Raw genomic sequence first — 27,740 nt, forward strand, 5'->3', positions numbered from 1 at the left:
AGTTAGAAGTGTTCATATCTTTAATATAAGAAACTGAAAGAAATTATTTTATAGAAGTAATATAAGTTTATTAAATTTGGCTGAAACGATAATTTACAATATTTCATAACGCGGTTTATTAACTGCAATTCAAACAGTTTACAGAAGGCGGATAAACCAGCTACAAAAAGCAGAAAATGAAATTATATCTCTTTGAATATTAACATCTGGATTTTAGACTAGTTTTTGCTATGGGGAATGCTCACATAATTTTATATTAGAAGGCAGATTTATTACTTATTGGCGAATACAGAAAGTAAAGATTAGTTTCATATTTAAGGACTTAAAATTGAGTAGAGGAATATAGACTCGTGCCGTTTAAACGGATTTTCAAAATTTATAAATTTCAGGCTAAGATTTGAGCAATAAGTTATTTTACTTTCAGTTTATGAGCTTTTAGTTATTTACCATTTTTAATGATTTGCTTTAACTGTATTTAAAACAATATTTCATAGTCATACAGTCTATACTCCTAATAAGTCTTATTCTTGTTAGGAGCAAAACAGAATTATTTCATAGCAAACTACAGTTATTAGTTACGAAGTTATAATTATGTAGTACAGTGGCAAAGAGCAGGAAAACGCTATAAGATGATCTGGGCTCCATCTTCTATGCATTTTATTTATTTTTTTTTTACTTCAATAATTTGCTTATATTTTCCGTTTAAATAACTGATATTAGGTACATAATTTGTTTTGTTCTTTCATAAAAAACATTTTGTTGTTTCATAATTAGGAATGTAAAGTTAAAAACGGACCAAGATTAACATGCTTATATTATTTTAAGTGCCTTACCTTATATTTTAGTTCATATTGGAGGTACTTAGATTACTGCACTTCCAATCTGCAATTTAACATTTAGTCTTTGTTTTTATTATAGAATTCGACGATGAGGTATGACCAGTGTTTAACAGAAATGTTTCATTAGAATCTTTTCTTTTATTGTTTTCATTCAGTAACTAAACATGGCACGCTGGAGATTGTAGAATTTCCTTGCACATTATTTATACTATTTCGGCTAGTTCTCATAATTTTATGAAACAGGAGCAGGTTCGAAAGAATAAAAACATTAATAGTACCTAATTAAAGATCTTGATATTGCCTGTTTGAAAATATAATATTGTTTTTGCTTTTACGTCTAGGGACATTTTTTCTGTATCTTTATTCACTATATCTTTCTTTACATGGAGGCAGGAATACACCTGTATGAAATAGCACTCAGCACATTTTAGAGAAATTATTTATGAGAATATTAAATGAATTAACCAGTTATTTATAATTTCATCCTTTACTACAACTTCTCCCTTCCGTTTTCTCACTACAAATATAAATGTGTTTGGGGAATATCTAATATGAAGCTTTCGGACTGAGAGAGCACTTTTCTGCCTCTCAGAGGCACTTTACTAAGTTTTGCCAGCTTTGATCAGAGGGTAATTATTCGGCTTTGCGTTATAGCTGTCGCCATTTAAATTGTTACGCCGGTTGACGTTTTGAGCCAACTTTGTGTCGGATATAAATTGACGTCTAGTCTTCTAGCTTGGATTTTAAATTTTGAATTTAACTATTACTTTAAGTTGCGTCTCCAGAAGTGGTGGCTGATTGGTTATAAGAGCACGAGATGTGCATTTTATGTTCAGTTTCTGATTTAAATAAAAACATTTGTTTTAAACTTTTTCAAGCCATTGTAGTTCGTTTCCGATACAGCGTTAATTCGCTTTATGTCTCTTAGGAGTCTGATTCTAGTTTATTCACACAAAGAAAACAAACTTTGTTTATTTAATAAACCATTTCGGTAGGCAAATAATGTTTAAGATAGTATTAGGACTCAGATATACTAAAATACTCTAATAAAAATATTCTATGTGGTGTACGAGTTAAAGTGAGAAAACTCTAGATGTTCTTTTCCAGCATAAGAAAATATGTAGTCCTTGAAAAGAAATTTCTGTGAATTTTATACGTATGATTAAAAAATCTAATTAGTTTTCCTCATAACTTAAAAATGGATTTTAAATGGCTTTTGCTCGAGATTTTCAAACTGGATATTATCTATTTTTTACCAAGATACAGAAAAATGTATACTGCTTATCTTCTCATCTTATTAATACTCTTTTATTTGCATTCACTTTATATGAAGCTTTTGTACTTTGAATTAACTGTCGATCTCAAGCTGTAGTTTAAGAGTTATTCTCCAGCAAGATCGCTGCTTTAAATTACTAAGAATCTAACTGATCGCATCAGAGTATCCCAGACAGAGTTTGGCATCGCAGTATTTAAACTATTAGATATCATTATGACATTATTTGATAGAACGAGGAAGAGCCCATTTACTGAATTAACATTTTCAATAACTTTTTTAACAAATAATACTTTTAACAAAGTATTGTAAATGAGAGTATTATTTTTCCTTTTTCCTATTCGGGAAAAAGCTTAAAAAAGGATTTCTTTGTTGATTTCACTGAGGAATTCTAACTTGCTCTGAGAGATTTGTTTTCAATCAAATTATTAGAATTATAATTTATGAATTATTTTTGCAATAATCATTTCCAATATAATGAATTAGTGCTTACCTAGCTACGCCTGTACCGCATTTGCCTTGAATGAATGCTTCAATAAATGTGCAAAACTAGAAGTAAATATTAAGAGGATTTAAAACGACTCTCTTGATTTACTTCTTATAACAAAAATAACCTTTCTAAACAGGAAACATTTCCTAGATTTGAGAGTTACAGACTTTATTTTGAATATAAAAAACACAGATGTATATTAAGTCATTTTATGTTAGGCTCAAGCAGCCTGAGTTCAAATTTTAATCTTTTTATTACTAATAAATTAGGAACTCTTCTCCAAACTCCATCGCTTCACGGTGCATCTAATGTTTTTCCTTTTTGTAATTTATGACAGATTTCTCAACGCCATAGCATCTTCTGAGTTTTTTATTCAACTTCTTTATACTTTTTATTTCCATTAAAAAAATTCTTTTTTCAAATTTTCTGGCTTTCGTCGCTTGAAAGGAAGATTTTCTTTTTTTTACTACTTTTATGATTAAAAAGCATATTTCAGGGAATCTGCTGAAATTAAGACGTAAATTCATCACTGTCCCAGCGTGTGCAGTTTCATAATTCCCACAAGCCGCTGCATTCTTAATCATACAGACTGAATTGTATTGAAAAATATTTTTTAAATGCTTTTCGGTTATAGAGGTCTATGTGAATTCAATAGTGTAATTTGCAGTTTTATTTAATTGTAATGCAGGGTTAAATTTTGTTAGAAGCTTAAAAAATCAGTATAGCGTTTCCTTGGGTTTTTTTAATTATTATGAAATCGAGCCATTGCTTTAATTGAAAGAGAAAAAACACAATGTGCAATTTAAAATTTAGATTAAAACAAAGGCTTTTGCAGATTTTGAATTTAATGATTTTTAGTGCTATCAGACGAAGATCTCTTTTCCTCAGGAGCAAAATGTCATGTGTTATTCCTGAAGAAGAGGGACAGAAAATCAATAGATTTTTATTCAAAATATACGACAACTTATAATTTTTTGACTTATTTTAAATGCCTTTGCATTTTCATCCAAATTACAAATATTTTACTCAAGCACTACTTCCTGCAGAAACGTCGATGCATTTTTAGTTTACATCGATTAACTAGACTTCTATGTATTTTTAGTTTTTCGTTATTACTCTTTTGTAAACAACATCAAAATATATTTTTATAAATTTAGAATTTTTAAACATAAAATTTAGGGCTTTTACAGAAATCAATTCAGATTATCGTATTTAAACCAGTATAGATGATATAAAGAAAATCGATAAATGTACTGCTAAAATATGTCTACCACCCAGCTTGCCTGTCTGATTATGACAAAAACTTAGACAAGAGCGATGATATAAAAAAAATAGGCAAAGCTGTTGTAGATCAGCTTATTTGTTTATTCGATTACAGCATTGTATGGCCGACGAGATGATGTAAGAAAAAATTGTAAAATTATTATTGTAATCCGGTTATCATTTTATTTGATTTTTCGATTATTATAATGCATACGAATGCTATCTGCCTAACAGTAGAACAATGCTTCCTTTATTTTTGAGTTCTTTTGATGGAAACTGGTTCATATTCACGCTACTCATCGAGAAAACGAAAAAAGCGCCATGCAATTAATAGTCTGCAGGACAACCAATTAGACTTCGATGTATTTATAAAACCGTGTCTAATTTTATTTAAAAATGGATAATTTTTAGTTATATTTATTGTACAAAAATATGCTTACTGTTTGTAGAAATTTTAGTAATGCAGTACAAAATAGGCATAATTTTTAAATTAATTTTCGCGTCTTTAAGTACTAAGTCAAAAAGAGATACTAGTATTTTCAGATTTATTTTGTATGATTTATGACTTACGTTTGTGACAAGACTGATTTTTCAAGCATGTATTCCCTATTCAATCGTTGACAAAAATTCTGGGTTGCATTTAGGGAATTTTAAACCTACGTTTTTGAGGTTATAACGTTGCGCGCCTCTAACTTGCACGCAACCAAGAGGTGACTGTGAAAGTTTGTATAAACCACAGAGTCTTATAAAGGGTTTAAGTCCCTTTTTATTCAACGTAATAAATTACAATGGCGTCCTCTTGACGCTTACAGACTGTGCCCACTAGGCAGTCAAATAAAAATAAGAACCTGAAAAGAAAGTAAAGACAATATTCTAACTACGAGGCTCTCTAAAATAACTAACTCACCGCGTTTTACAAATGCCGCAGCTAATTCAGCAGACTTGAAGCTCACTGGAACAATTGCAACTACTTCCCGCCAAGCACATAGGCCGCAACGCGGGGTTCTTCAATTCTCGATAACTACCTCCGCGCTCGCTAAGTAAGAATAACTCTCTCACCGAACTCGTTTCCTTCTATTTAAATCATACTACTTCCGCTGATAATTTGAATGCTTGCGCATTCTACTCAAATTTACATATTCTGGCATTGGCAGTTCCAGGGGAAAGTAAGGATTGACAGGAAAGATAGTTTAAACTTAAAATAAATGTTAGTTAAAATAAATATAAACCCTACATTTGCCGCTGCCAGAATTTGGAAAACTTGGAAGCAGGTCCTACAAACGACCTGTTGTAAGTTTATCTAATTCTGAACTAACTGGCGAAAGCTTCGTTTACACAAAAAAAATCTTATGTAACAATTATATATTAAAATTCTGTTACTCGTTACAAAGCTTTCTTCTTACAGCAACTTTTCCTGGACTTCATCAATCAATCTTGGTCTTTCCTTCCAGCATCTGGAAGGAATAAGTATCAGTATCTTTCTACATACATCATAATTTACACTTTCTTGATACAATAAATTTTTGTTTTTAACGTTTCGTTTTTCTTAGTTATTGCTTACTTCACATTCATTCAATTTTTCAAGCATTAATTTAACTTTACCCTGGCTCTCCACCGTGTGTGGTGTCAAACGGGAATATTCGTGTTTTAGTCTTACAACACTTTCCCTAACCACCATGATTTGTTAGAATTCAACAACCAAATAGACACACCTTACTCGACATTCTACAACTCAATGAGCTACTTTAATATTCTTAAAAATTCAAATGTAGGTGGAGAACCCTACAAAACACATTCATTCTAACCTCCCCCTCATTCATCTTTAAACATGCAGGCTTTCGCTCTAAAGCATGACTTTACAGTTTAATACTTAAATTTTGACTTCATTGCTTTTAAGCATTTACTTTTAGCATCTACAATTTTATGCTTCTAGACTAAATTCTACTTTTACATAACATGCAAGTATTTACATACATTTACAAAAGTTTAATACATATGCTTTTTACAATTTACCATAAAATGAATAAGAGAAAATAAATTTTTACTTTACTCATTCTTCGCCAAGCTGGCGGCACTGAAACTAAAAGTCTTATTAGTACAAGAATACGAAGTTATTTTTATCTCCGGCCAAATTTTGGCTTTAACATAACAGAATTAGTCTTTCGACCAACAGAAAATGCTTGTTTTTAGCTTTTACACTTAAAGAAAATAATACTTTTGCCTTAGCTAAATAAAGTAAAACAAAACTAAGTCTCAACCGAGACATATTGACTTTCGTCAAAACATAGAACTTCGTACTTATGCATAACATTTCGGAACAAAAGAGAAAAATATTTATAGAAGGTTTTAACTTATCTTTGAGTTTTCGATGCTTGAAATTCCGTCATCCGTTTTTGGCAAAATCGATCCCAAGTTAGAGGTTTCATGGATGTCAATCTTCTCCTTATTGATCTCCGAGTGTCGTCCCCGTTGCTTTTTCTTTTGCGTCCTCTACATGCTGGCCTCTTGACGGAGTAATCGTCTGGTTGTTGGCCTTTGCGTTTCTGCCTGGGACGGCTGGTCTTGACGTCCTCCGGTCTGGAGTCCTTCTTGAATTTCTTCTGTTCGTCGTATTTTTGTGCCTCCTGTTGGCGTTTCAGTTTCCGGAACGGCGGCCTTGCTGGCACCTGACTCTGTGGCCGTGTGCGCGTTCTCCTTGATGTGTAATTTCTCCTGCCATCTTTTGTAGGTGGTGTTTTCGTCTTTACCACGGTTTCTTTACCCGGTTCATCTGTATTTTTGTTTTTCTTAAACGCCGGAGTTTGAAAATCATTTTTTCTTTTTGATACCGACGTCCGGGTTGTAGAAGTGCTAGGTCTCTCTTCAGTTCTCCGTTTCTTGTGTGGTGGAATTGTTGTTGCAGTCTCTGGCCCTTCTATTTCGTTTAGACTTGAGTCCTGCAAGAAACTTTTAAGGATTTCAAAATCATTTGGATTATAGTATTTTTTCACCTGGTCGGGACTTGCTTTACAGATTTCCCCTCTCTCGTTTTTAAGATATAAGACTACTCCTTTGATTTCCTGAATTACATAGGGGCCTTCAAACTTTGGAGCTAGCTTTGCCATAAAATTGTCTGGGGCATTTGATAAAGAAAATTTCCGTTTCAATACTTTATCCCCAACTTTAAAATCTGCTTCACGGCGTTTTCTATCATAATATAACTTTTGTCTATTTCTTGCCGTATCCGAAGTTTTAAGCGCCTGGTCAATCAACTTTTGCACGTCTTGTTGTCTAAATTCCTGCTCTCTTTGTTGCACAAAGAATAATTTATCTAAAGGCGTAATTAACTTTCTGCCTAAAAATAATTCTGCTGGAGTTTTTCCCGTAGTATCATGATGTGCCGTTCTTAAAGCATAAGCTAATTCATTTATGTAGCCATCCCAGCGCTTGTGATGTGTGCTAACGTAACTGCGAATTATTTTTACAATGTTTTTATTAACTCTTTCTGCTATGTTAGCCTGTGGTCTATACGGAACCATTTTGATATGGCGTATACCAAGTCCATTGCATATGTTTTCAAATATTTGACTAATGAATTGTTTTCCGTTATCGCTAATGACTTTTATCGGTGCACCGTATTTTGAAATGTATCTGTGTAAGAAAGCATCTGCGACTGTTTTGGCTGACGCGCGTTTAAGTGGAACAATTTCTATCCATTTTGAAAAATGATCTACTATTACTAAAAGAAAACGATTTTTATTTAACTCGCTCTGGGGGAAGGGACCAAGGAGATCTATGCCTAAAATTTCATTCGGAAATGTAGCGCGAATGCTATTTAAGTACCCGGCCGGGCTGTAATTAATATCATTTATTAACTGACATTGATTGCAGGACCTGACATACGCCGTTACTATTTTGTATAATTGCGGGAAATATACCGCCTCGCGTACCCTTTTTATAGTCTTTCTGACCCCGAGGTGGCCCGCTGTTTTTGTTTCGTGCAACTCCTTTAAAATGCTTAATCGAAGCGAGGCTGGGATGACTGGCTTATACTCAAGATTTTCGTTTGTTGTTTTCGTATAGAATAATAAATTATCTATTATTTCATAGTTTTTTGCTCTATTTCTTATCGCATCGATATCTGTGTGCTCGAAGCTTTCGGGGTCTTTCAAATAAGCATAGATATTTCCAAATTCAGGATCAGCTTTCAGTTCAGTAATAACCGTATCTCTAGAATCTAAAATTTTTGAAGTCAACACAGCGCATTTAAGTTCATTACCTTCATCGTCCAGTTTTATACGAGAAAGTGCGTCAGCTACATTGTTTCCCTTACCCGGTTTATATTTTATTGTGATATTATATTCTTGGAGTTTTAAAGCCCATCTTATTGACCTGGGCGTTAGGTTTTTTCCCGAGTAAAGTCTACCAACAGCCGCATGATCCGAAAAGACTGTTACTGGCGATTTGCCGAAATAAACTCGAAATTTGTGTACAGCCATTAATACGGCTAATGTTTCTCTTTCTGTAGCTGTATAATTCCTTTGTGTTTGATTCAATGTTTTACTAAAAAATGCCAGCGGATGGTTATTTTGCATAAGAATCGCACCCACCGCATAGTCTGATGCATCTGCCGCAATTTCCAGGTTTTCGTCCCCCTCAGGGAATTTTAAAACAGGGGTATTAATAAGCGCTTCTTTTAATCTTTCAAAAGCTGTGTTAGCTTCAGCTGTCCTCGTAAATTTACTCTTTTTTCTTTTGATTACTAAGAGTGGTTCAACAATATTAGCGAAATCTTTTATGAAAGATCGATAGTAAGAACATAGTCCAAGGAAAGACGAACGTTTCTTGGCGGTGTTGGGCGGTGGGAAATTCTTAATAGCTTTTATTTTTGAATCTTGCGTTTCTATACCCTTTTGCGAAATTTTATAACCGAGATATTTAAGTTCTTTAGTTGCGAACTTGCATTTTGAGGCGTTAATTGTAAGACCGGCCTCTTTTAATAATTTAAAAACTTGTTCGAGGTCATTAATGTGTTGTTCCAACGTATTACTCGTTATAATTATATCATCTAGATAAATTAAAGTTGATTTTCCTAGGACAGGCTTTAGAACAATGTCCATAGCTCTCTGGAATGTTGATGGGGCCCCACACAACCCAAAAGGCATGCGTAAAAATGCATAAGTGCCCGATTTTGTTATAAACGCGGTTTTATGTATATCTTCGGGTCTCATAGCTATTTGATAGTAGCCAGACGTTAAGTCCAAAGTAGACATATATCTCGTCGATTTGATCTGTCTAATGATCTCGTCTATAACCGGCAAAGGGTAAACTGGAAATTTAGTTATGCTATTTAGTTTTCTATAATCGATAGCAAACCTCCAAGCCCTTTTATCCGAAGGAGGAAACTCGTTTTTTTCCTACACAGTACGACTGGACTCGCGTACTCACTATTTATGGGCGTTATTATTTTATTCTTTAACATCTCCTGAATATGTTCTTCGATGATTAAGTCTTTTTGTTTATCATAGCGATACGGTTTAGTCCTACAAGGTTTTTCGGCATTTAATTGAATCTTGTGAGTCACGATCTGACAGTTTCCCGGTTTTTCTGAAAACAAATGAGAAAAATTACTCACCACTTGCTGTATTGCTTTACTTTCCTGGTCGTTCAAATGGCTAAGGTCCAATTCAGGTGTCTCCACCGGTTCCACCACCCTCTGGTCCATCTCCAGCACCACGGAACTATCTTGAAAATTTAATTTGGCCCTCGCGGCCCTTAAAAAGTCCATACCTAAAATAAGAGAGTGTTGGAGGTCTTTCACCACAAAAATTAATACTTTGAGATTTTCCTCTTTTACCTGTACGTTTAATGATACTTTCCTGATGCAGTGACATGTTTTTCCTTGCGCCGCTATAATTTCCGTATTTCTGGTTTTAAAGAGTCGTATCCTATAAAAATTCTTTTTGAATAACTTTTCACTCATGAAATTTCCTTCTGCCCCTGTATCGATGAGGGCTTCTACTGGTACATCGCCAACCAGGACTTGTATAATTGGTAGCTGTGAGTTTTTTACGATGACTGTATTTAGATGTCTATTTGAGGGTTTTTTTCTAAAACTTCCGGGGTCTGGACCCTCCCTTTCACAGGCCCCTCTAGTTGTTTAAAGCTTTCCTTTCAATCTGTGTCTTCTGGGTACGCGGATGCTTATTTTCAAATTTTCTTTTTGGGCCTTGATCTTCGAGTTTCGATGCGTTAGCTTGATAGTTCTTTCCCCCATACGAGCGATATCCATTTCTGGTTTCCTCCTTCCTTCTGGTACTTTGAGAATATGTTTCCCCTCTCGCTCTTTCCGCTATTCTGCGATTTTGAAATTTCACCGCCAATTCGAAAAGTTCCTGCAATGTGGTTGGGTTTCTAATTTCAAAGTAGTCTTGGACAGCGGGTAACAATCTTGGTAATATTATTTCAATTATCTCCGCATCGGGTTTTTTCCCATACAGCATATCCGTTAGCTTGATTTTTCGTAAAATAAAGTCCGTCAATTGTGCTGTATCCCGTTGATAGAAACTATATAGCTCGGCTTCCAGCCGTGCGCGATCTTTCACTATGGGGAAGGCCTTTACTAACGATTTTTTGAAATTTTCAAATGTATACGTCGAGCTTCCAAATTCACCTAGAAGAAATTTGCCTATATTTTTCCACCATAGCGCGGCCTGTCCTCTTAGTGCTGATGTGGCGATGGCAACTTTTTGTCTTTCAGGCACAGGGTAGAGCTGAAAGTGGTTTTCTATACCTTCTAAAAATACGGACACCGAATTTTTTCCGTCGAAATAGACGTTTGGCTTGATTGATGCTCTCAAAGTCTGGACCAAGTATCCAAATCCTTCTAACTGAGTTGTCATTTCTTGTTGTTGTCCAGCGGCTTCCATCCAGTTTTCGGCCATATCATTTCGATAAGTGTTCGGGCGCCAATATAACGTTGCGCGCCTCTAACTTGCACGCAACCACGAGGTGACTGTGAAAGATTGTATAAACCACAGAGTCTTATAAAGGGTTTAAGTCCCTTTTTATTCAACGTAATAAATTACAATGGCGTCCTCTTGACGCTTACAGACTGTGCCCACTAGGCAGTCAAATAAAAATAAGAACCTGAAAAGAAAGTAAAGACAATATTCTAACTACGAGGCTCTCTAAAATAACTAACTCACCGCGTTTTACAAATGCCGCAGCTAATTCAGCAGACTTGAAGCTCACTGGAACAATTGCAACTACTTCCCGCCAAGCACATAGGCCGCAACGCGGGGTTCTTCAATTCTCGATAACTACCTCCGCGCTCGCTAAGTAAGAATAACTCTCTCACCGAACTCGTTTCCTTCTATTTAAATCATACTACTTCCGCTGATAATTTGAATGCTTGCGCGTTCTACTCAAATTTACATATTCTGGCATTGGCAGTTCCAGGGGAAAGTAAGGATTGACAGGAAAGATAGTTTAAACTTAAAATAAATGTTAGTTAAAATAAATATAAACCCTACAAGGTTATATATTTTGTGTGCATTAATATTTCAAGTTGGTGTATTTTGTTGAGAAAAGTATATTTATTTACACTTTTCTTCATCGGTTTGCAAAGCTTTACTGTTTGTAACTCAGAAAAAAGGATTGGTGTGTTTTAGTTATATATCCCTTTGAATGAAAAATAGCAGAAGTACTTTAAGTGACGTAATGATACCTTTTAAGCTTAGAAAACTGAAAGAATTGCTTGCAGTCTCTGTCAGTTTTTCATTTGAGAAATATCATCAATAAAACTCCATTTCTTTGGGAACATCATTTGCTTTCAGCAGTTTATTGGCTCATCGTTTTTTTTCCCTCCTTCCTAGTATTGCACAAATAAAGAAGACTAACAGTATGCAATTGCCTCAGCTTAGTCAATTGGGCAATTTATCTTTCTTCGGCTATTTATCTTCTTATCGACAACTACATGAGTACCGACTCGGCTTTAGATATTTAATGATACCTAAAACTGTTTTTTTTTTATTTCCAAAGTACGAAACTTTTGCGCTGTTACGTAATCAATAAAATAAAGATTAAAAAACTATTTTAGCGCGAAGAGATATATTTTTATGTTTTAAACTAGACACCAGTGTTGAATTTTGTATGTAATGATGAAAAGGCACAGAAGTGTACTCGAAACAGCTAAAGTTGAAGAATTTTCAATTCGGATGTGAATACTGTGGGGTACTCCAAAATAACCAGAATGAAAACACTGCAGGCTAATATTTCACGATTACTAATAATGGCTCTAAATTTTGTTACCTTAAGATTTCCTGCGCTTATTTGCTACGTGACATTAGTCGGAAAATAGAGCCATTCATCTTCGGTGCTGATTTTGATGTATTCTTACTTACTGTGCTGGTAAATTTTAGATGCGCAACCACAATTATAAAAAGTGATTGTGAACTATTTTTAACTGCGACTGAGAACTTTTTTCACTTCAAACCTTTAAAAATAATAATATGAGTTTGTAAGTTTTATGTTAATTTTTCTAACAGTTAATCTTTAGTTAAAAGTTACTTTCCTATGTTCCTGAATTTCAGCTTACAAATTCCGGCCAGAACGTATTTTCAGAATCGCGTTTGAATGCAAATGAGAAGTATTTAACTGTGAAGTTCTACTGACTTCGTTAGAGAGAGCCAGTGATTCTGACTAGAGCGCGTTCGCCTTTTTAGGCTACTCTCTCTCTTAAGCTATTACTACTTTTCAGAATCGCGTTTGAATGCAAATGAGAAAGTTCTACTGACTTCGTTAGAGAGAACCAGTGATTCTGACACTAGAGCGCGTTCGCCTTTTTAGGCTACTCTCTCTCTTAAGCTATTACTACTTTTCAGAATCGCGTTTGAATGCAAATGAGAAGTATTTAACTGTGAAGTTCTACTGACTTCGTTAGAGAGAACCAGTGATTTTGACTAGAGCGCGTTCGCCTTTTTAGGCTACTCTCTCTCTTAAGCTATTACTACTCTCAGCCGTACTTTAGGCCCTTGATATTTCGCCGTTAATTAGCGGGCTAACTCTGTTAGAATCTTGATATCTTCGGCTATATCTTTTTAGTACGAATAGTTAAGTTTTAGTTCTTAGTTTCCTGAGTTTAAGCCCTAGTGGAGGCTTTATTGTAACTCCAAGAAAGGAGTCATCTGTTAAACCTTAGTTGGAATAATAAAGGGTAATTAACCCTTCTCACGTTTTGTTTTCTGTCTCACGAATTCAAGCGATTATTCGCTTATCACTTCTTAAGTTTCCTCAATTTTAACTGTAATTTAAAGGTAAGCAGGTTGGAATCTTACAAGTAAATCACAAATGTGCAGGAAATTTTCTAGATTCCAAAACGGCTGCATGGCAGATGAAGACTGCTACGATTATAATATCCACGGACTAGTAGAAATGAAAAAATATTAAGAAAGTGGGGTAAGCTACTAATGTAAATATCATTCTTTACTGCCAGTGTTGTCATTTCGGTTACTTTGAGACGGCCATAGAATAACTACGCACGGGCATGGATAATAATGTAGAATCGGTACTTACTTTCTTGGAATATGATGTCTGTAAACTTACTTCCGATGTGGCTGTCTCAGGGCTAATAAACTAGTCCGATTTACAAATAACTTGAATATTTAATGAAACATGAATAGTTGCAACAAACTACAAAGTAATTACATACGTAGAAGGAAATAGGTGAGATTATTTACAGATGAAGAGAAGGAATCATCTTTACATTGCAAACACCTTTTAATCGCGTCATCGTCTTAATGGCGGAATCGTCTGCCTTCTATCATCGGAAAAGTAAAAGATTTATTTTCACAGCTTGTCGCGTCATCTGATTATAATGAACGATGCCATCCCACAATAATGTGGAATAAAAACATATCTTTCTTTTATTTAAATGTAGATATCTTATATGAAAAAACGTTGTTTTTTGGCATGCGCCTTTAACGTGTGAAATTTCTCTTTAATTCAATTTTATAGTCAGCTGACAAAAGCTTACTATAATTTTCATCATTACACCAATTATTTCAAAGTTGCTATATTAATATTCTGTGCTTTGGCTATGCAATCTGAATTTTATATAAAGCTTTATAAGTTACTGAGCTACACAAGCTTTCTGCGAATAAAGACCGAGACCTTCAGCATGCCAGCCGTATTGTGCTAACCACCAGACAATAACCTCCAGCCGCACCGAGCCTACTCTGCCATGAGCGAGCTCCGCTGCAGCCGGTGACTTCGTCTTTACTGCATTTTATTTGTTATTCGATGTGCGAGCATTAAATCTGCTGCTTTGATTAATATTTTTAAGAGAAAGACAATTTTAATTAGTTTTAATTCGTAATCTATACAAATGTCTCCAACACGATTTGATGCTTTATGCCTTATGTTTGGGATACGAAACTCGTTTGCTGAAAATGTGCTAATGTGTGACTAATGGGGTTTAATAAGTGCTATTTATTTAATCGGAAAGAATGTTCAATAAAATGTAAACAACGAACAATATGTTGTTGCTCACACACCTGTTGCGCAATCATCATTCATAAGACAACTTAAAGCTTTACGGGAAAAGAGTTCTATTCCTGTTGTTTTAAATCAATAAATATTCCATAAAATAAGAGAATTTCATAGTAAATATCGCTTTACTAAAACATTTATAAAGGAAGATAGGGTTAAATAATCAAAAACAGTTGTCTCATATACAGTGTAGGTCAAAAGGAAATGTTTTGGATAGTTTGTTGATTAAATGCAAAAACTTGTAAGATAAATTGTACACAGCCGGAAACGAAATTTAAACCATAAATGAATGTTAAAAAATGATCATTAGAACATTCACCTGGAAAATTATTTTTGAGAAGAGGTTGCAGAATAAGGTGAAGACGAAAGAAAGAGTTTTTTAACTATCTCACTTGCAAGAACAAAGGACAGCGCGAGTGAAATATCGTCTGCTAATTATACATCTTGTAAATACACTCATGTCCATAAATTAAGGATAATTCGGAGTCACGCGGAAATCGAACTCTAAAATAAATATATGTAAAATCACTATATGTAAAATCACTACACACATCTTCAAGAATCATATGCAAATTTCAGGAAGTAACCAGATGACACCGATGGTACATCACAATGACGAGAGTGTAAGAGAGTGATATATAAGGAATACAGGCAAAGAAGTAAAATTGCTTGCAGGCGCTTTATAAGCATTTCAGTGCAATAACCGAATAGTTATGACATAAAGGATGCATTTGGGTGATTTTTTTATGTCGTAGAATTATCGGTCGTCTGGAATGTGGGCGTACCCAACTGGAAGTATCAGACGAACTTGGAATTGCCAAGAGTGTCATCTCCAGGCTTTGGCAACGATTCCTAGATGATAGTAATGTGAGTACACGTTACAGCACAGGTCGCCCCAGAGTTACAACGCAGAATGAGGATCGGTATTTGGCAGTTACTGCCAAAAGAAACAGGTAGAGCACAGCCTCAGACCTGTCTTGTCAGCTCTCTTCAGCCACTGGTACGACAATTTCAAGCCAGGCCGTGTACTTTACGCTTAGGGCAGATTGGTCTATATGCTCGTAGAACTGTCAGATGCGTTCCACGTACTGCAACTCAATGTCGCCTGCGGTTATCCTGGAGTAGAGAGCATGCATTGTGGACACCGCAACAATGGTCTTGTGTGATGTTTTCCGACGAGTTCAGGTTAAGCCTGCAGTCTGATTCTCGCCGCAATTTCATATGGAGAGCTCCGGGTACCCGTTACCACCGAGAAAACTTCACTGGACGACACCGTTACGTTGGTGCAGGAGTGCTCGTTTGGGATGGAATTATTCTGGGTTCCAGAACTGACTTGCATGTTCAAATTGGAATCATGACAAGCCAAATCTATCGGGACGTCATTCTGGAACTACATGTACGTTTGTTTCGGGGCGCCATGGGCGCACAATTTGTGTTTATGGATAACAACGCCCGTCCTCACCGTGCAAACATCGTAAGCGAATGCCTTCAATTGGAGGATATCACCCGTATGGCCTGGCCAGCAACCCGTATGGCCTCGCCTGGCAACGATTCCAAGATGATGGTAATGTGAGTACACGTTACAGCACAGGTCGCCCCAGAGTTACAACGCCGAATGAGGATCGGTATTTGGCAGTTACTGCCAAAAGAAACAGGTAGAGCAACAGGTATTTGGCAGTTACTGCCAAAAGAAACAGGTGACCTGTCTCGTCAGCTCTCTTCAGCCACTGGTACGACAATTTCAAGCCAGGCCGTGTACATACGCTTAGGGCAGATTGGTCTATATGCATTCTCACCGGACTTGAATCCAGTAGAGCACGTGTGGGATATGCTTGGCCGACGAGTTGCAGCCCGTCAACCTCCTCCTACATGTCTACCAGAACTTCGGAGAGCATTGCTTTTTGAGTGGTGTAATATCTCCCAAGACCAGATCGATAATTTGATACTCAGCATGCCTAGGCGTTGTATGGACTGTATTGCATCGTCTGGGAGACATACAATGTATTAACAATCATACCAACCATGTAATATTGTTTTTTTTTTGTAAATAAGTTTTTTTTTTCTTTTGTAATTTGCTACACGGAGAAAAAAAGCGCTATTTTTTTTGATAATATCAAACATATAGCATCTTTTTTTGCTCTTTACCTTTTGTTTAATAAATAAGCTTTACAAGAGTGAGAAGTCAAATTTATTTTGCTTCTAACTCTTCCTTTGCCTGATTTTGCATTATCCTTAATTTATGGACATGAGTGTAAATTTCTTATTTGTGATTCATCGACTTCAAATACTTCAGCTGAAGTTGAAGGTTTTGAATTTATTACGGCAGGAAAATGAATTTTTGGCAATAACTTTCTCAAATGAGAATGGGATTAAAATGTTTAATTCATGCATCCGTTAGGACTGGAGTTAAAGATGGATCAGCATCAGTTATTGTGATTGCTGCTTTAAAGAGTATGGAGATTTTGATCGAAAAGCTTTCACTAAATATTTTCGATTGCAAAAAGATCAGGAGAAAAAGAGTGGAAACTCGAAGTGATCTTGCGGATGAAATTAAAGAATGTGCGGTGTAAAATTTTAATTTTGATAATCGGAAGGATATTAGATTCGGAACTCGACAACAGCCACCTCCTTGTGGTGTATTTTGTGAAGTTTATATTTTAAAAATTGAAGTTGTCTACTGGGAGTTTAAAACATTGAGCTACATTGCATAGGTAATTTATAGTCGAAATTGCTTAGGCCAATTTAATTTGCAAGGCCAAAATGGTAGCAGAGAAGTAACAGGGATCCTGTAACATTTTAAAATAATCATTGACTAAAAGCAGCTTTTACACATATAGGCTACTAAATTACTACAGAAATGTTTTGTAGCCTTTATGACGATACACCGGTTGAAAATTTTATAAAATCACATAAAATGCCACACACTTAATTATCTTTGTTTTCTTGCTTTTAACACGGTTTATGCGAATATTAGGAATACAATACAATCTGTTTCATATATTTTTCAATTTTTCGAAGTTTAAAAAATATATTTAACTCATTAAAATGGCAGTAGTTCAAACCCTTAAAAATAGAAAGATCTGTATACAGAGCGAAATTCCCAAAAAATACAATGTTTGAGAAAAAAATTATGAGTTTTATTCAGAAAGTTGTGCTAAAAAGCAAATATTTCACGCAAACTCAGAAAAGTAAATGTGACAGAAATATAAAATTAAGGTGAAAGATACAAAGAAAATTGGTGAAAGTATTCTTACCGAATGCAAATCCAACACTGAAAGACTTAAATAATTAGTTAAATAACTTTGTTTCGAAATATCAAACGAAGAATTCAGAAGAGGGTTATTTACTATTTGTTGAAAAGCTTGCACATCTAATAAAACGAAATGTGGCTGGAAGGTAATAACTAGACACATGTTTATTGAAATTCAGATTTAATCAACATTCATGTACTTCATGTTCCAAATTTAGTTTATTCAACTTTATTTAATTAATTTAATGTCGAATGGTAAGATTTGCCATGTAACCGTTAACATTTATTGAAGGATTTTATATGCTTAAATGAATCTTCTTTATATTGTACGCTTGTAAATATTTTCACTAAGGTACTCACTTATGAATTAATTCCAATTCTCTAAAGAAGGACTTTTCAGACATTCGCCTCCTTTATTAAGCTATGTTTCTTTCACGTTTATGTTCTTTTTTTCACCTACATAATTTATTAAACAACGCCTTTCCAATTAGGTTTCCTTTTCCTATTAACGTTATATAATTATACAATCATTGATTATATTTAGGAAGCATGTAATTAATTTTATCATTGCTTCTAATAATCAGAAGACAAGCTTACGGAAGAATTTTCCAGTCACTCGCAAATTAAATAACAGAAGACTTTTACGTTTTGTACAGAACAGAGAAAGCCTTTAAGTAATTTTAACGGAATACAAATAAAAGAACTGCGGTAGGTGAAATGTTTTTAAATCGAAAGTTGTTTTTTTCAAGTGTAAAGGAACTCACGTATAATCTTTAATTATCCCATTAATAAATGCAGCCACTTTATGGCCGAAAAACAAAAAATTTTAATATGAATAATTATTAGGATATCAGATCTTTCAATTAAGGCATAAAGTACTTTCTTTTCCCTTTCCGCGTACGTTTGAGGTGTAACTGGAAACATGCTTGAAGCTTGGTTCGAATACTGAAGAGGACATTGCGGATTTCTTCAGTTTCTTGACATCGAAAAAATTTTAAATGTCTTCCAAACTAAAAAGATGACGGGCGATAATTCGTCCCCATCAAGATTTAGCGACTGAATGTCCTCATCGCCAGTTCCATTTTAAAAGAGGGAGTATGTAAGGAATTTTCTCTCTCCTTTCCGAATATAACGTGTAACTGGAAGCTCGCTAGTGTAACTGGAAAGACGCTTGACTGGAAGCACGCTTGACGCCTTCTAAGGAGGTCCGGAGTTCAAATCCCGGCGAGGACATTGCACATTTTTCACGTTCCTGCATCAGTATAACCTAAAAACTCTTCAAAATAGCAAAAGTCATGAAGAGTTTAAAAGTTAATAATTAATGTTAAAATTCGACTCTGCAATACTGAAAAACTTCAACAAAATGGGTGATTAAGATGCATGATTGGCAGAAACATCCAACAGGTTTATTCAACTCTTTCGAAAAATCTGTGTTTAAGTTATACATTTTCAAGCTCAATTCTCAATTCTTAATTTTCTTTATGCACTTAGAAATTTAATGGCAATCGTAAATGATTCACTTAATCTTTCACTTACTTTCTGTTAAATAGGTTGTATATTATCCATATTATTGTGAAAATACCAAAACAGTAATTTAAAGTTATTTTAATCTAATATCAAAATTGTAACATTAGAGAATATGAGTATTTAAAAATGTTCAATACTAATATTTGTTTATGCTCTCGGAACTAGTGCCACTACTACTTTCGGCATGACAGGCATTCTAATCGAAGTACATGTTGTGTTAATAAGTGCGGTTATCAATGAATGACACAGATTAAAAAGAAACATCTTTGCTTTGATTACGAGAAAGAAAGATATCATATAATTTCAGTTAATTTAAGCTTTATACACAGATAAGTTTAAATATTGAAAAATTTCACATCTTTTTAAATACAACAGATAACTTTATACCAGAAAAATTATTCTTTGCACTTAAAATATTTTCTTTCAGAAGGTCAACTTATCTCCACATATTTACATTCAATAATATTTTTAAAAAGTAGTTCATTTAAAATTATTTAGATGACTGACCATTTCGTAAACACAAAACTCAGCTAGAATTGAAACGATTTTATAAGTCACTTTTTATGTACATTTCGAGTTCACTAAAACACGTATCTAGAAATCAGGATTATTTGATTATTGACAATAAGGCTCACAAACACGGTCGCATGGAGTAGTACTAAGAAAACTCATGTCAACTGCACTTATCGTAAATATGAAGAGGACACTTTAATACGGAACTGCCCTGCAGAAGCCTCGATGTTTTACCTTAATTCTGTATGATGGGAACTCCCAGGTTTTACACATTAATGTCTGAAATACAGTAAACTAGAATGTATCAAATTATGAAGGACAGTCCCAGAACTCTCAGAGACTCTTTTAAATGGATACTGCTAAATTTAATTTAAGTAACATCAATCTATTTTATGGAAGATGACGATTTTGTGCTATATAGAATATATATATTAAAACGCGTTCCATATACAAATAACTGTGCATTTTAGAAACGTTATTTTTGGAGATGGAATGATCCGTAGAAAGGCTGGCTTATGGAAGAATTTTCGAGTCAACGGCAGTTAGAATATCTGGCATTTTAATTCAGTTAATTATACACTGTTAACTTTAATTCATTAAAATATAACAGAATGAAAACTCAAGTTTTGCATTTTGACTGAAGTATCAGACAGTCATATAGTAAACATTATTTGACAAATTTTAAAAGCTTTGTAACCGCTGAAAATTTTACCAAAGACGGAGGGACCCGCCAGCGGCCGAGCAGCAAAGCAACTAAACACTGGTAGTTCGGTCCGAGGTTCGAACCCCGCAAACGGGCTAGCTGCATGGGCGTTTTCGTGATTTTTCCCATGTGTAACGTGTATACAAGCCGGTTTTCCTTAGAACGTCCTTCACGAAGGCATCCCTACCCTTAGGCAGATAGCTCTCGAAGCTTAGCCGTAATCACCCAAAGACAGAGATCAAAACTTAAAAGGAAATTGTCGCTTATATTTGGCTACTGTCAGGTAAGTATTACAATATCATTTCTGTAAAAGAAGCCTACATTCCAATAGGAACACATAGTAATATTAACATTGGAATTTGAAACAAGATATCTTCATTTATGCTTCCTGTAACTTGGATTTTGCCTGTTCTTATTATTATCTCTGCTATTCCTTAGGCCTCAAAACATCCATAAATAATTAGAGATGAATGTGCAGCTAATTCAGCGAAGCAGCAGACTGAATGTCAGTTCATGTTTGCTCCGCTATGGCTGATTGGTTCTTGTATTATGTTGGCATAAATTTTAATAGCTCTAAAGGAAAGGTTCAGCGTGAGCTTCGCAGGTGGTTTGCGAGGGTTTATCTGCATTAGAAAGACGAAAACATTCATTACATGGAACAATCGATTTTAAAATTTAGGGAAACCCATTCTCTGAAGGCACTGAGGAAAGGAATATTTACGGAATATTTATAGTAGTGTTCAGACCTAATTCACATCAGCAAATTTCAGTAACGAAGAGCAGAATATGCAGCCAAGAATTTATAACTACGTTTATAAGTATCCAACACGAATCAAACCACGAATTTTCCGTACGAAGCAAATATGTGAACATCTGAAATTTTACTTCGTTTTCTCTCTCGTTTTAGATGGCACCCTTAATATAGGTTTTCATTAAGAGAAATTGATTAATCTTATAAAATGTCCAATATTTGCAAAGTTTTTGCAATTGCATTTTGAATATTTGTTTATATTAAACAAAGGCATTCTTAAGAAAGTAAAATATAAGTAACACATCTAACACATTATTTTTGAGCCCTTACATTTCGTTCTACATGCTGAAAACTATGCCATTTAAAGTGAAAATGTGTGTAACAAGAATAATTGACAGTTATCAAGGATAGTACTGAAAATGAATACTGAATAATACTGAAAATGACAATCGATTTTAAAATTTAGGGAAACTCATTCTCTGAAGGCACTGAGGAAAGGAATATTTACGGAGTATTTATAGTAGTGTTCAGACCTACTTCACATCAGCAAATTTCAGTAACGAAGAGCAAAATATGCAGCCAAGAATTTATAACTACGTTTATAAGTATCCAACACGAATCAAACCACGAATTTTCCGTACAAAGCAAATATGTGAACATCTGAATATGACCCACAAAATTAAATTCACCGATAATCATAAAATACAACATTATTCAACTGTGCGAAGAGCAGAATGTATCTATAAAGTGAAGTAGAGGGTGATTAAAAGAAATTTTACTTCGTTTTCTCTCTCGTTTTAGATGGCACCCTTAATATAGGTTTTAATTAAGAGAAATAGATTAATCTTATAAAATGTCCAATATTTGCAAAGTTTTTGCAATTGCATTTTGAATATTTGTTTATATTAAACAAAGGCATTCTTAAGAAAGTAAAATATAAGTAACACATCTAACACATTATTTTCGAGCCCTTACATTTCGTTCTACATGCTGAAAACTATGCCATTTAAAGTGAAAATGTGTGTAACAAGAATAATTGACAGTTATCAAGGATAGTACTGAAAATGAATACTGAATAATACTGAAAATGACAAGAATAATTGACCAAGATTCCTATTTGTTTCAGGAAATGTATGGAAAACAGATTGATAGTATACATAAAAATTCTGATGTGGACACGACATAACTTAATGTGGTATACACATCTTGTAATACCTATTAAATTACATTCATTTTTTCCCTGCACTTTTAAACTTAAATCCCGGAATTATTCTAACTAAATTAACTGACACCTCAAGGGAAGTTGAAGAAATGACATCGAAAACTGTAAGTTTTAGACTTACATATTCTCGTCAACTTTAGTCGTACGGGAACCAAATTTCTTATAATTTAATTTTTTAATAACGACCATAAAACTTTGGCAGATATAAGTATAGGAACCGGAAGACCGCATTAAAAGTGAGATTTTGCTACTTAACGAAAATCGATATTTCTTTCAATTTGAAATTCCCAAAATAGGAATATTCTGTCACTAAAAACACATCTGTAATTGGAAGTACACGACAACGACCAACGACTGCGAAAATAAAAACCGGATAACCCCTTTTTAGCCGGGTAATGGTGTGAGTGTGTATATATATATGTGTGTGTGTGTGGAGTTTTTATATTCCACAAATCGGTTGCAAAATTCCAGAAGAGATAGAGTACACCTAGACGATGGAAAAACATATAGCAATGCATGGTCGGAAACGCTTTCCTGGCGCGGTAGTGACAACGCAAAACCCAAGAAAGGAAGTACACGGACAGAGTGAGAATTTATGTTTATTATGCTTAGTGAAGTTGAAATCAAGAAATAAGAACAAAAAGAGGTGTTCGAAATTATGTGAATCGGAAGAGGTGGTCCGGTGCATTGGTTAGCAAGATCGCCAGACCTCAGTTGCATTGATGACTTCCACTGGGGGTACATCAAGGCATTGTTGTACGAAACCCCCGCTAGAAGTGCTGAGAAACTTGTTGCACACAGCGTGGCAGCTGTTGGGGAAATCCGGAACATGACCGGTATTTTCTAGAACGTCACATTTGTCATGTGTCGGAGATGTGAGACATGTGTAATGGTCCGGGGTCGTAATTTCGAACACATTCTTTGATGACGATAGTTATTTGTTTTTCGTCAGGAAAGCCTTTTCGACAATGCACTGCTATGTGATTTTCCATCGTCTAGGTGTACTCTTATCTCTCATAAGGCCCACCAGCGGCCGAGCGGTAAAGTCGCTGAACACTGGTAGTTCGGTCCGAGGTTCGAATCCCGCGAACGGGCTGGCTGCATGGGCGTTTTCGTGGTTTTCCCCATGTGTAACGTGTATACGAGCCAGTTTCCCTTAGAAAGTCCTCCACGAAAGGCATCCCTCGCCTTAGGCAGATAGCCCTAGTGTGCTTTGCCATAATTAAATACACCACACCACTTATCTCTCATAAAAGTTTGTAACCGATTCGATGGAAACGCTCTGTATATATCTGTTCGATACTACCTGTTGAAATAAAAACGCGAGGCGTACAGCTAGATGTTATTGTAGTCCCATGTACAAACTAATTTCAACGTTCTAGGGCTAATCGTGTTTGAGTCATGCGATATACATATATACGTATGTGCAGACGTCATGGAAAAAATACCTATCGAATCTATTTTACAATCAGTTTTAGAAAAAAAGTCTTCATTCTGTCCGTACGTACAAATGTCACGCAAAAAATCGTCTAAATTGATTCGGGATATTTCCGCTGAGATGTAATACCTGAAAATTTTCGCGATTACAATACTTCCTTCAGTTCATACAAGGAAGTAAAAAGGACATAGTCGATCCAATCTCAGATTGTCAGACACAAGAAGAAAATGAGCCAATTATCGCCGATTGTAATATTTCTTATTATATACCTATTGCCAATTCCAACTAAGGCAATGAGATCACTCGCTATCCTTATTAGAAATAACATATCTTGCTGCTCGGAAGTATATTTACTGATTATAACTGTTCTCTGACTATTGATTTCCGGAAACATAACGGAATTGCAAATGCATTATTCAGAGACGGGTTATCATCCGAAATGAACTTTCTTACTGCATCTGTCGGAAGGAAATCCGATATACTTCCACATTCCTTCGGAGAGATCCGTTAGAAAATATATATCTGCTCAAATGGTCAATTTTCTGACGCTCAAACTCTTCATACTGCAGAATAGCCTTAATAATGTACTCTGTTACGGAAATTTCCTAATGTGCTTAGTTTATACACTGTTTCGCTCGTGTATTATTATATGCAGTGCTATTGTGAGAGTCGGTAAATATGTAAATATAATAAATATTTACAGGAACATATAAGCAAACTTGATGCATTATACTGCTTAATCAACAATTTAATATGTATTGTTTGTTATTTCATGTAAATAGTTTCATCAGGACCGTAGATGCTATATATAGAGATTTCGTGGTATTAGAAATAAAAGTTGGCGATATTTAACAAATGGAGAAAAAATATCTGAGAATTCTGCGAATTGTTCAGAGGTAGGCGTAGAAATCACGATTCATTTGGAGGAAGCATAAAAAATAATTTTCACTACATACGCAGTTAAAGTTTTACATTTATAAATTCATAGGGAAGCTACTTATTTTCAAGCAATAAAAATAGTAACGCGATTTTTTATTACTGTTATTAAATTTTTCATCACCCAAATGCTTGCATATTTAATATCATATTAGAAATAGTCATTATTTTTGGTACTATTCCGTTTTGAGGACCGTAAAAAAATTGTTGCGAAAATGTATGCGCAAAAGCGCCAAATCTAGGATACGCTCCCATTTAACAGCGCGCCAAATGTAGCGTACGCGCTGATTTCAGATTGCGTAAGTTTATATAGTTTTATATTTCTTATATATATTAAGATATTAAGTCTTTATTATATATTAAGACGCCATTGAAATACTAGTTTAATTTTAAATCCTATTTTGATATCCTATCAATTTAACAACTTCTGAATTGCCCATGACGAAGAGTCTGCAATAGAATTTTGGGTAAGTGTAGAATTTCCCACTGCTTGACGCGTTTTTAAGAATTGCACATACTCGGTATCCATGTACACATCGACTTATTTTCACTTAACAAATATCCCAGAATTGCACAAAAATGGCACTGCGCATATCCTTCACTTTATCTATGTACGCATCGACCTATTTTCACTTAAAAAGTAAAAGAAAATTGACAAAAATCCAATTGTTTTTTACCATTGTAAAAAGCGGCAAATAAATAAGTGGGCGATTGTGCACTTTAACGAGAACTTTTTGAACGAAAAGGCATCATTCATTATAGAAAATTATGTTTGAACAACCAACGAGATGGAATCATGCTTTAGCGATAACTCGGTAGCTAAATAGCGATGCAGGCATCCATTCAGTTATGTTTAGCAATTTTTATATAAATTATAATAATGATCTGAAATAGTTATTTGCTCTTATGCTTCCATTCAGTCATGTTTAGCCTTTTTTATATAAACTATAATAATAAAAATGTATTATATGAAATTAACCTTTCATCTAAATTAAAACATCAATTTTAGATAGTTATTTACTATTATACTTCCTTTCTTGCATTAGGGTTGCCGCAATTATTTTTGGCAGCACAGGCATCAACAATTGTTTGGCGATTTTTACGGCCCTCAAAACCGAATAGTACCTCATTTTTAAGTTTAAGACTTCTAGCATGTGCATGCAGTTTATTTTTAAAGACTACCACTATCGAACTAAGAATTTAAATACATATTATAAACGCCTTACCAGTAATTATGAGGTCATGTTAAAAATCTATGAAAACTTTTTAATTTACTTCCCTCTGAGCTTTATGACCGGATTTATCGGGTCATCAGAAGTTTTGCTACTTGGCATATATTGACTTATAATTTAGGATATTTTGCTTTCTTACTTCCTTTAATAATGTATATATCATCTTAAAGAATGTAAGTTTATGAAAATACGGACTAAAATAAGTAATTATACAACTCAATTAATAAAATGCTGTTTAAATACCGGTCTTTATGGACGGATCTAAAATCCTGTGCTACTCAGAAGATTAACTAATGGAGGTCGAGGAGGAAATGAATGAGTAATGCGGAATCAGCCTTTGGTTTGAAATTTCATTTTAGATCATTATTTTTATCCAGGTGTTTCAGTATGTATGTTAATGATGCTGGCTACCGGCAATGTATGAAACACCGGCATTCTATACATGCGTTTTTAGCCAGACTTTGGCTAAAAATGCCTGGCGTTTTTAGGCAAAGTATGGAATTTGAGAAACATTATATACTTTACCTAGGCAATGGTATGGCCTAGGTAAAATATATATTAGGTATAGCCTAGGTAAAGTACATGCGTTTTTAGCCAGGCTTTGCCTAAAAATGTCTGGCGTTTTTAGTCAAAGTATGGAATTTGAGAAACATTATATACTTTACCTAGGCAATGGCATAGCAAACCTAGGCATTCTATGGAATGCCAAATGCTTTTTGGTTAAAGCATGAAAAAAATGTCATGATAAGGTTATTATTTAAAGGACGTTCATTTCGTAAAAAAAATACAAATGTTATTTTGAAGAAAATAATGAAACACTGTCACTGGAAAAAATTTTCAAAATACGTAAAAACACTAGTTAGATAATCGTGGTACACAGTAATAAATTTCTGTTCTCTATGTGGCTGACACTGGTAATCAAAAATATCTAAAGATCTACCTGAAAACGGGAATTAATTAAAAAAAAATAATACTTTTCTCAACATACCTTTTTGATTTTTCTGGCATGGCTTACAAAGGTGTATGTCAATATCATTACACATAACGTTTTTTGTATTTGGTTGAAAATTCTTTCACCATTCTGTCATGGCCTCCGTGTCCAATAGCCAAATGAATTTCATGAATTATGGGAAATAACTCACTGTTTGTGAAGTGATACTGTACAGTATTGACGCCTTTTTTAACAGGAGGAATGATCAGATTTTAATTTCCACAAACATCACATCATAGCAGTTCAGCAAGCAAACGTCTCATGGTACCTTCTCAGTTGTCATTTTGGTGTTTCTGCATCACTTACTAATTTCTTGTAGGAAATATTGGTCAGGTTTTGGTATAAATACAAGTTTCGATTCTTCGAAACGAATCGGAGGTGTATTTCATGCTTTGCCGGTTTGTCATCTGGTATTCTATAGAAGTCCTAGGCAATGTGTAAAATGTTTAATCGTTTCTTGCATTGCCGATCAGTTTTCGGCAAAATACTTTAAGTGTTTGATTTCGTTATTCATTCCTTATATCGCTTTACTTTTTATTTGTTACTCACGTTCATTTATAAAATGGTGATTAATCTTCGTGCATTTAAAAGTGTTAAATAGCTCAGTAAACTATACTGATTTCCATTATTCGTCAGATTAAATTTTCTATGCATAAAAACATAAACACTAGTCAAGTGTATAAAAAGAGCAAAATTTCCGTAACGAATAATTTTTAACAAGTTACGAAACTTAGAACTTAGTTGCTCTTCAAGTAAAAGAAAATAAAACCCGTTCTTGGGAG

Source organism: Stegodyphus dumicola, chromosome 6 (genome assembly GCF_044657685.1).
Source record: "Stegodyphus dumicola isolate Sdum_Otavi_A_Nest chromosome 6, ASM4465768v1".
NCBI classification, from domain to species: domain Eukaryota; kingdom Metazoa; phylum Arthropoda; class Arachnida; order Araneae; family Eresidae; genus Stegodyphus; species Stegodyphus dumicola.